This window comes from Otolemur garnettii, unplaced genomic scaffold (assembly GCF_000181295.1).
Source record: "Otolemur garnettii isolate 467f Iridium unplaced genomic scaffold, OtoGar3 scaffold00027, whole genome shotgun sequence".
Lineage (NCBI taxonomy): Eukaryota > Metazoa > Chordata > Mammalia > Primates > Galagidae > Otolemur > Otolemur garnettii.
This window is the reverse complement of record NW_003852422.1, coordinates 14,910,876-14,922,559: the sequence shown is the minus strand read 5'-3', so window position 1 is coordinate 14,922,559 and position 11,684 is coordinate 14,910,876. Positions and strand designations below refer to the sequence as shown.

Below are 11,684 nucleotides of genomic sequence, written 5' to 3'. Positions count from 1 at the left end.
TTTTAAAAAGAAATTATATTATACATATGATTATCTGAAGGATTATATAATCCATCTATTCCTTTATTTAATAAAAGTTTGGCATTTGAATTTTTCAACACAACCCACTGTATATCTTGTGTTGGTCTAATCACCCATACACAAAATGTAGTGGAACAAATTTCAGAAAGAAAAAAATTTCAACACTTCTCATGTGTGGAAACTCTCTGATCTTTCCTATTATATTTTATTTTATTGTAAGACACATTGGTTATACCTTACTAAATTGGTTCTACTACTCTTTAATAGGCTGTGAACTGCAGTTCAAAAGATATAGGTATGTAAGTTTGGTGTGGATTAAACCAGACCACAAGAGAGCTGGACCAACATGTTTGGACTTTTATACAATTGACTAAATTGATGTATTTTTAATATCTATCCTTACTCGTTTTAGCCTCATAGTAAATGAGAGGTTTGTGGATCAGAAAAAGATCAGTTATTAACTGATATATCTTAATACTGATTTCTCACATCTCATTGTCCCCTTGGAACACCACCACAAGTGCATGTCAGCTAACAAGTACAGAAGGAATTTATACATGGACTGTCTACTACAGGAGAGGAACACTACATTATAAAACTGGAATGGGAGTTTTATATGTGGGAGCTGGTGCGGGAAAGGGGAACATGGTGGGTGAGAGAGAGAAACTGAAAGAGGGCAGCAGGGGAAGGAGAGAGGGAGAGAGAGAGACCTTTTACTCTATAATTCAAACAAATATTCTTTGGGAAGATGAGGGAAGATTCTCTACACCACTTTATCCCAGAATGAAAATATTTGACTCTTGGGGATATAAAAAAGGTTATACCTTTTAATGGGAGCAGATAACCAATGGCCCCACCAGGATAAAGGAGGCCAAGTAGCAACAGGCCTAATACCCTTAAAAAGTGAAAAACTAATGAGTAGACTAAAAAAGAGACATTCTTTTGGGTGGCACCTGGGCTCAAAGGAGTAGGGCACTGGCCCCTTATGCTAGAGGTGGTGGGTTCCAGCCCAGCCCTGGCCAAAAACTGCAAAAGACATTTAAAAAAGAGAGAGAGACATTCTCTATGCTTCAAGGTTTGTTCACTTTATCCTTCAACCTTCGTTGCCAGTAATTTTGCTCCAAAAGCCCTGATTATGCAGAACCATGAAAGTATTTTCCTTACATTGACTGAATTACTTAGAGGTTTTATTTAATTGATTGACCCATATTGAGTGGGATTGCAAAGAAAAGCCGTAAGGAATGTGCTAAGTTATGTCTAGGCATGTCCTGAGGTCTTTGTTTACTATATACGCTACGCTCTCTATGGATCACAAGGGGTTTTCTATCAGGTGTTGGTATCAAGGGTAGTTGTATTCTAGAACAATTAGTAAGATTTTTTTGGGGGGGGGTTGGTAGATATGCAACTCCTAGTACAAAATGCAAATAGGATAATATGATCTGTAAAATGAATCAGAAAGGCAAATTCACGACTGTTCTTTGATATAATACCTTGGCACGTATTTTTTTCTACCAAATTTATTCATTCATGAACCATTTTCTCTTCCACTTATATTCACCTTTCTCAGATAAATGCATTGGGAAAAAAGGATATCGAAAGTGTGTAGTTAGTGGTAATTCACTTTCGGTAAGAAGGCATTGAAATAATGAATGTATTAACTCATCAAAATAGAGCTACCATTCATTGAACGTCTTTTACTTATGTTAATTAGCTTCTTTTTCCCAACAGTTTTGTTGGATAGATATTACTATCTATTAAATAGATGAAGCAACAGCCACTGATGGATGGAGAAAACTAACTCTAAGCAACAGCATCTAAATCCAAAATCTGTGTATCTTTCCAAAAATCCATGTGCCCTTTCTAGATATATGATAATTCATAGCACTATGCAAATGACAAAATTCACTTAGGGCAGTGATGAGAAATGATTCATCATTTATTTGTATATGGAGAATATGTCATGAAAATGGTACGTAAATAGATGTCACAGAAACAGGGCCATTCCTAGGAGTAGGTAACAAAATTGCAACATAGTGGGAATGCTTTTCCCCTAAAAGAGCTTTTCTATACAGGTTCAGGTAAAAATCAATGTGAACTTGAAAAGGAAGAGTTGACCTGAAAGTTTGTTGGCATGCTTTATAACTATTGAATATTTAGACATTTAATGCCTGAGTCACTGTTAGCACTCTCGACGACAAAAAAAGAGCATTAAATGCAAATCTAGAGATACAATTGAAAAAAATTCTATTTAGTCTTCCTTTGCTCCAATTACACAATAAATATTTTATTAATGGCTAAAGAGGAGCCATAATTAATAAAACTCAGATTTCTTATAAATATAATCATTGCATAAAGTACTGTGGTAGGTTATAAAAATAAATGGAAAAATATAGAGAAATATGATTCCACAAACATTAGTCATGTATATAAAAGCAAATATAGTGCAAAAGCTTCCTTTGGGATGGATTTTTCACAAGATTGGACTGGTTTTGGATTCACAAAATAAATCTGGCCATGAGAGTGCTGCAGGGCGCTTACTTGTTTGAGAGCCCCATCTGTTCCTCTTAAATCCACCATTGCATTTGCCCTGAGGCTATACTTCCCAAAGGATATTCCAAGCTAGTGACTGAGCATTGCAGGGATTCTAATACAGTCCTGGGAGGTAAGAGACTTTTCTGAGAGCTGATTCAATGTGAAGCTATCTTAGTACTCTTTCTGAATCTTCCTGGGACCTCAGAGTGACCAGGATGCTTCTGCCCCACATCCCCTTGGTCTCCCCTTTATTTGGGTCAGACTTGTTCACAGTCTGATGACTCTCCCTGTCAAATTCATCCATCCACACTGCCTTTCACTGAGGTACTTCTGCTAATAGTGTTCTTGCGTTTTTTAATATTAAATAATAGCTGTGTACATTAATACAGACATGGGGTACAGTGTGCTCTTTTTATATACAATTTGAAATATTTTCATCAAACTGGTTAGCATAGCCTTCATGTCATTTTCTTAGTTATTGTGTTAAGACATTTGTATTTTACATTTAGAAAGATTCACATGTACCCATATAAGATGAACCATAGGCGTGATCCTACCAATCACCCTCCCTCCACCCATCCTCCCCTCTCCTCCTTCTCCCCTTTCCCCATATTCTTGGGCTAAAATTGGGTTATAGCTTTCCTATGAAAGCTATAAATTAGTTTCATGTAGGGCTGAGTACATTGGATACTTTTTCTTCCATTATTGAGATAATTTGCCAAGAAGAATATTTTTCAGCTCCATCCATGTAAACATGAAGGAGGTAAAGTCTCCATCCTTCCTTAGGGCTGCATAGTATTCCATTGTGTACATATACCACAATTTATTGATCCATTCATGGATCGATGGGCACTTGGGCTTCTTCCATGACCTAGAAATTATGAATTGGGCTGCAATAAACATTCTGGTACAAATATCTTTGTTGTAGTGTGATTTTTGGTCTTCCGGATATATACCTAGTAGAGGAATTGTAGGATCAAATGGCAGGTCTGCACAGCAAAGAACACAGTAAGTAAAGCAAGCAGACAGCTCTCAGAATGGGACAAGATATTTGCTGGTTATGTCTCTGACAAAGGTTTAATAACCAGAATCCACAGAGAACACAAACATATTAGCAAGAAAAGAACAAGTGATCCCATTTCAGGGTGGGCAAGGGACTTTAAGAGAAACTTCTCTGAATATGACAGGCACATGGCCTATCGATATATGAAGAAATGCTCATCATCCTTAATCATCAAAGAAATGCAAATCAAAACTACTTTGAGATATCATCTAACACCAGTAAGATTAGCCCATATCACAAAATCACAAAATTGGAGATGCTGGCGTGGATGTGGAGAAAAGGGAACACTTCTGCACTGCTAGTGGGATTGCAAACTAATGCATTCCTTTTGGAAAGGCATCTGGAGAACACTTAGAGAACTAAAAATAGACCTGTTCTTGCATTTTTAAATAGCATCTTGGTATCTGCTTTTGGAAGGACCTGAGATAACAGTTTCATAAAGTTTAGACTAGAAGGACCAAATTTTTTTGCTGTTCAATCTTTGTAGATATTTTTTAAGAAATCTAAAAATGCATTTACAATTTGAACACATGCCTTGATTTTTTTTACTATCCATTCAACATGCATGAATGCCACCAAATAGTCCTCTATAGAAAATGATAGTTCTCTGTAGAAACCGATTCAATGGTCTTTAGTACCATTTATTCAGAATTAAGAATAGAGACATTCTTCATCAGTAATTTCTATTAAAGTTTCTCTAAGATTTCCTTATATTTATTTTGAGCTACTTACAGTTTCCCTTCAACCAATTCCCCTCAAAGAATAATATCTGGCAACATATGAAATGCTAAAGTGGTTATCTCGAGAAATTTAATTCACTGATATTTAATCATACCTACTCTGAGGCATTTCAGAAGCTAACAATGCCTTTGCCGAATCAATGTTTGTTCACAATGGTGGGAGCTGCCAGGTCTGACCGTAAGTTCAAATAATCAAAAACTCTTACCATATTTCACACGCAGGCACGCGTGCGCGCACACACACACACACACACACACGTGCGTGCACCAATATGAATCATTTAGATAGACCCATTCTTATACACAATTTCTCTTATGGAGGGAAAGAAAGCATTGAAAAAGCATAGGGAGACCCCTGGGTAAGTATTTACAATGTTGATCATGATGATCATTGTCAATAGGAAGGTGACATTTGAACAAAAATCTCAAGAAAGGGAAGAGGAAGTTATGCTGTATTGAGGAGAAATGTAGCAAGAAGAAAACTCAATTTAAAAGCCTGAGATGGAGGCATACCTGCTGGTCTAACACACATCAGGAGGGTAGTATGGCCAGATTGGAGCGAGTCTGCTTAACACAGGGAAGTAAAACTAGTAAAGAAGGCTATGAAAGGATTCCTTGACTATTAATATTTTTAAGAACATCATTACTTCTGTCTTTGCTGGAAACGAGTTCTACTTTGAACACAGAGTGAGTCTTCTCGGGGCTCTGAGCATTTCCATTCAGTGTGTTGTAGAAGCCTCAGGCTTAGTACTCACATGGCGTGCCACTAAGCTGCTCCTTATGAGTACACTGGAATTTTATGCTTATGGTACCTTGCACTGCTATGTGTGAATGAGGTGGCACAAATCAGCAGACATGTATGTTGCATGTCTCTCCTTAGCTCATGTGCATGCTTCATTTTTTTCATTGGATTTCAGTCACAAAACACAAGTCCAAGATAAAATTTTGAAGAATTTCAGAACAGTGATAGCAGAGCCTTCAATTAACATGAAATGCTTCTGAGTACGGGTCCTGTGTGACTGTATAGGTTGTACACTCATGAAACCAACTCAGATCACAAAGGTTTTTAGTATTGAGGTATCATGCCAAAGGGTTGGAAAGGCTCTATACTGAACAAGCCTAGAGTAAAGGCCAATGGCATGCTGTCAACATGGGCAATTAACGCCATGAAAAAAGTGAAGGGTCTAGTTAGGAAGCAGTTTCAAAAATGCTGGTGTCGTGACAGTGAATATGTTAAAAAAAATCAGATTCTAATAGTTTTGAAGGTACACACAGTGGAATTTGCCAACATATTAGATGAGTGTGAAAAAGAGATGAGGGTCAAGGGTGAGAACAATAGCCATGTTTTGAGGGCTAGCAACTTAAAAACAGAATTGACAGAAAAGAACAAAAACAGAATTGACATATCATGCGATTGGGAAAACAATGGGAGAAACAAGTTGTATGTGGAATCATAAAGAGTTCAGCTTGGGATATGTCATTTCGAGATGTTTATTTGTCATCTAAGCAGAGATTTAAATAGGTAATTGAACGTATGAGTCTGGGGTTCAAAGATGAAGTTTTAGCTAGAAATATTAGAGAGAGGGTTATCAGACTACACATGTGTGTGCTTCAAAACCAACATTTGGGTCAACAATGGTTCATGTATGGTGGCAGTCCCATAAGATTATCATGCTATACTTTCACTGTACGTTTCCCAGCTTTAGATATGTTTAACTACACAAATACTTAGCATTGTGCTACCATATTGGTGATATATTCAGTACAGTAACATGCTACACAAGTCTGTGGGCTGGGAGCAATGGGCCCTGCCATATAGCCTGGGTGTGCAGTAGGCTCTACCATCTGGGTTGTGTGTGTACACTCAGCCATGTTTGTATGAAGACAAAACTGCCCAATGACACATTTCTCAGAATGTTTTCCCATAGTGAAGCCATGCATGGCGGTACATAGTACTTAGAGCCCTGAAACCATCTGGAATCACCAAGGAAAAGAAGATACATGTAGATGGAGACTGGTCAATTTCGTGGCTAGGTTATATGTATGGAGTTCCCATGAGAGTAAATAAAATTAAGTGTGTGAAGCACTAAACTACATGCCTTATTCATAACAGAAGCTCAACAATCATTAGTTTAAATACATTGTCTCGGCAAGTATGCCATGGGTTTTATTTGTAGTGTTTCTCCGATTCCTGACATTTTTATATGCGCGTTTTAAACATTGTACTATATAGTAGACAGATCAAAAACTCATGTAAAAATATTTAGCAAATATTTGTAGATCCTGGCAACTGAAGATTAGAAAAGCTAAGTTAAATGCCTGGGATGTGACAAATAGGGCAAAAAGGCAGCCTGAGAAGATATAAATACAAATTTGTGGTAATGGATAAAACCTACTATTAGTGGCTTGGTGCCTGTAGCGGCTAGGGCACCAGCCATGTACACTGGAGCTGGCAGGTTCGAATTCAGCCCAGGTCTGCCAAACAACAATGACAACTACAACCAAAAAAGTAGCTGGGCACCTCTAGTCCCAGCTACTTGGAAGGTTGAGGCAAGAGAATTGCTTAAGCCCAAGAGTTTGAGGTTGCTGTGAGCTGTGATGCCACTGCACTCTACCCAGGGTGATAGCTTGAGACTCTGTCTCAAAAAAAATGTGTAATGTAAGATAATAATAACATGTTTATTTAAATATATATGACAAGGCAAATTGAATAGATTTAAGAAACTTCTTCAATATAATTTAAAGTAACTTACTTGCATCAAGCCTCTGATTTATTTTAATATTACAGGTAGGCTGTGGCTTTGAAATCAACAGATATATGGAACTTAAAAAATACTTCTACCATTTTTTAAAGAAAAAAGCTAACTTTAAGCTTATGCTTGCTGTAGTGGTTAAGGCCTCAGCTTTTTTTTTGAGATAGTTTACAGGATCTATATTTTCCTTTTTGAGTATTTTTACCTAAATCTCTCTCTTATACTTTCAGAGAACCCCCTAGGCATACCGAACAATTATCACTATCATTTTATTTTACCTATGTTCAAATTAGTTAAGTCTTAAAACCTTTTTCATTTAAGTTATGTCTGTAGGTCAAGAGTCCAAATCACTAAAGTTGAGGACTACATTTAATTTTTAAATTTTTAAAACAGTAAAACTATTTGACTTTAACTGCTTTTCTGACTTTTCTGGCACTGAACTGGGAGTAAGTTAATAGTTCTTGGATTTCTTATTGTATGTCAGAATAGGAAATCAGGCACGCATGTAGTCATGCTAATAAGAGTGACTATTCACAGTCACATACTAATGGAGGGGTCAAGGACAGTTTGTTTTTAATGTTCCTGACCATGCCCCCTTGGTGCTCTATTCATCTTCTGAGTTGTCGCCTCTTGACTATATTACATGGTATGTATATTATCTCTTTGTTTTTTATTAAATCATAGCTGTGTACATTAATGCAATCATGGGGTACAGTGTGTTGTTTCTATATACAATTTGAAATACTTTCATCCAACTGGTTAACATAGCCTTCATGTCATTTTCTTGGTTGTTGTGTTAAGACATTTATATTCTACATTTAGAAAGATTCACATGTACCCTTATAGGACAAATCATAGGCGTTTCCCTCAGTTTTATGTGGAAACCAGAAGTAAAGAACTTTGGTTTTACTTTTAATACATCATCTGTTTATTTTCCTCTCTGAATTAAGCTTTGAGAATTGATTTAAGTTCTCTTTTATCCTTTATCGATGTGAAAGGCATTCAGTCACCAAACCCAGAAACCTGGATTCATCTTGAAAGCCAAGCATTAGCCATCCTACTGATCAATTCTCTCTCTTGAAGCTTTTGGAAATTCAGACTCCCACCCATACCACAGCTCCTGCTTTAGCAGAGCCCCTGTTCCTTCTCTCCATGTCACTGTAACAATCTATATGCTAATGTTCACCTCTCTTTAGTCTTACTTCCTTCAAATTAATTGTACACACTTCAACTTGAGTGGTCTTTCTCAAATATAAAACTGCCCTTATCATTATCTGTTTAAAAATAACTTGAGGTCATGGCTATGGGATAAATGAATGGAGATGTCTGAAGGAACTGGTAGCCCAAGTTTGGGGAAGATTATTGACAGAGATAAGAAAATCATCAAAAACTATGATAAGAGAGGTTACTATAGAAGCAAGAAGAGCCCACACCAGACTGGCATTTTCTGAGCATAGTGGCTGTTACTTTTATCTCTCTATCTACTGCCTGGCATGTAGTAGCCCCTCAAAAATTATTTTTAAATACATACAAATGAAGTTAAATAAATTGCAATATTTCTGAAATAATTAAATCACTAACCAAATAGTTAGGGCTTTTAGAATACTTGTAAAATTTTATCTTTGATTTAACCTGGGTTCAGCACTGTCTGTTTCTGGTATTACCCACCAAGACTTAACCATATCTGTGAAGGTTTTGAAAGAGATCAAGAACTACAAAAGGTAAGTGTTTTGGTTTTTCAATAATGTTTTGCATGTGGCATTCTTAATTTTCACTTTAATATTGCCTTTCAGTGATTTATCTGTTTAGTTTGGTTAGTGTACGGCAGTCGAGTGGTCCCAAACCCCTAGTTTAAATAACTGAATGGGTGTGATTAAAATTTCAAACCCATCAGTCATTTTTTAAAAATTAATTCAGCCATCAGTTATATATTCAAAGATATTTGAGTGCCTGCTACACAAGCTGAGATTCCTACCTTTTGGTTAATTCATTCATTAGTTAACATTTCCAGGTATTCCAATACAGTTGGGGGTATAAAATGAACAAGACGGAATCCCTATGTTAAGCTGGCTAGAAGGTTTAGTGGGAGAGATTACTTAGAGAAATGCTATCAAATCTGAAATACTTACCATAAATTATCTGTGCAAGAATATGAGAGATACTTTATTATAGATCCACTAATAATACTGAAAAGGTCAAGTCAATGTCATAACACTGGGGATATTGTGTCTTTATCTTACTAATCAAAGGGGACATCATCACCATTATATGCCATCTACTCATATGTTTACTGTAAATTTTTACCTAATCTTAAGCATGCATTTAAATATTTATTTTATAATTTCACCAGCACTTTCTGAGTTATAATGAAATTACAGTCACTTATTTTAGGTAATTTGAAGTAATTTAAATTGAACCTAAATTGTCTGATATTAGTGTTAAAGGGCATCAACTTTTTATATATCAATACATTTCACTGGGCTTGTAAATTGTAAGATAGAGATTTTTATTTTCCTTTTTGCTTTTCAGAATATTCTTTATGCAAATATTTCATTTGAGGCAAGTATCAAGTGAAGCTTAGCTCTTCATTTTTTTTTTTTAAAACATGTTAAGGGTATCTTCAACCAGATACTCTGCTGGATAATTACAACTAGCTTAGAGCTGGTGAGTCATCTTAGTTATACCGAGTTAGGACACTGGGTCCTAGAGGTAAACCCCACCCACTGAATCAGAGTGCTGTTCCTTTTGGGGTTCTGCATATGTTCCTGGGTAGAAAGCAAGGGGATGCTATGAAACATTTTTTAACAATATTGAAGGTAGTAAATAATACAGCATGGTTGTGTTGATTAATTAAAATATTAAATAGGGACGGACATCAAATAAAAAAGTCTCTGACCACTGAAAGAGGAAAAAAGACATATATTTGCTTCTGCTCTGCCAGCCTTATGGAGAAGTTAAATAGTGGACACCATTTGTAGCATTTTCTTTTATTTTATATTATTTTATTTTTTGAGACAGAGTCTCACTTTGTCACCCTCGGTATAGTGCCCTGCATTGTAGCTCACAGCCAACTCAAACTCTTGGGCTCAAGTGATTCTCTTGCCTCAGCCTCCCTGGTAGCTGGGACTAAGGGCGCCTGCCACAATGCCAGTCTATTTTTTGTTTGTTTGTTTGCTTAGCAGGCCCAGGCCGGGTTCAAACCCATTAGCCCTGGAGCATGTGGCCAGCACCCTAACCACTGAGCTGCAGGCACTCAACCCATTTGTAGAATTTTAAAGGTAAATTATGTACAGGAATCGATTGAGAAGAGGTGCCTATTGAGTAGTTGTAGAATGCCCTTTGGGGGTTCCCAAGTGTTAGTCTCACTCTGTCCTATAAAAATAGCCTGAAGATATGCCGATGTCATCCAACACCACCGGCACAGTGTCACTTTAGGAGCTGAACAAGATAATTAGACCTTATCTCTTTGAAATGTACAAAAAAACTATGTTTTGCTGCAAAACAGTGGTTTTTGCAGGAAAACTCAAGATGTATAATAATTATTCAAGTAATGCAAGTTATAAAACTAAAACATACTACTATTTTCCCATTTCTTATTTCATTTTACCTCCTTCCCAGATACTTCTACTTGAATTACCCCTATACATTTAAGAAAATACCCCATTTTAAAATGCATTTTAGCATACTTGTATTATTTTATGTTTGGCGATTTTAAATCATGGAGTAACAAGAGCTGTGATTTGAATATAGAACCTGCTGCTGTTTTTAAGCCACTTCTTAAAAATTATCCCTGACAATTTAAAATTGCCTCAATTCACTTGAAGATAATGATAGTTAATGTAGCCATCTGGAATATGGAAGAGTATCTACTGTAAAATTTCTTCTTAATAACATTTGCATTTTCATATAGATCGCTCCAAAGATTAAGGCACAGATAATACTAGAAGGCACAGCCGTGATAAGCTACCAGCCATGTGGAGACACAGTAAATTTTTTTGAATGGTCTTCTCTAATCCTGCCACAAGACAAACAGATGTTGATGGAATTGAAAGGATTGGGAAGGATTTATGGTACTTCAATGAGAGTTGGAACATCACTAGATATTAATGATAGTATCATAGATACTAACTCTATCTACTAAATCTACCTCTGTAGATAATAACAAGGAAGGAATCCTAAACATGATATCTCTTTCAGAATTTTAATTCTTATTCCTTGCTTTGTAAGATGATGAAAGAGGTTTTAGTTCATTGAAAAAACAGATACATATGTATATATATACATACACACACACTCGAGATTATTCATGTATTTGTTATTTTCTTTCTGTAAGAATGACTAAGCCCCTGTTAACTGTCAGGTGCTTTTCTTGGTATTATTAGGATACATCAGTAAATAAGATAAGAAATCCCTCCTCTTGCAAAGAGAGGAGAATTCTCATTATAGGAATTCAGTACCTTAACATATATTTATGTGCTTGAATTAATTGAATAAAGTCTTCCTTGAAGACTTTTTCCTTGAGTGAAATAATTTTCATTACCCTATGGTAGTATTTTATCTCTGCCAAAACAAAAT

General features: G+C 36.2%; 1 pseudogene; it reads left to right on the top strand.

The window, feature by feature from the left end:
* Positions 1-11,216, top strand: part of LOC111724837 — a 14,492-nt pseudogene extending 3,276 nt beyond the window's left edge.
* Positions 11,217-11,684: the final 468 nt, after the last annotated feature.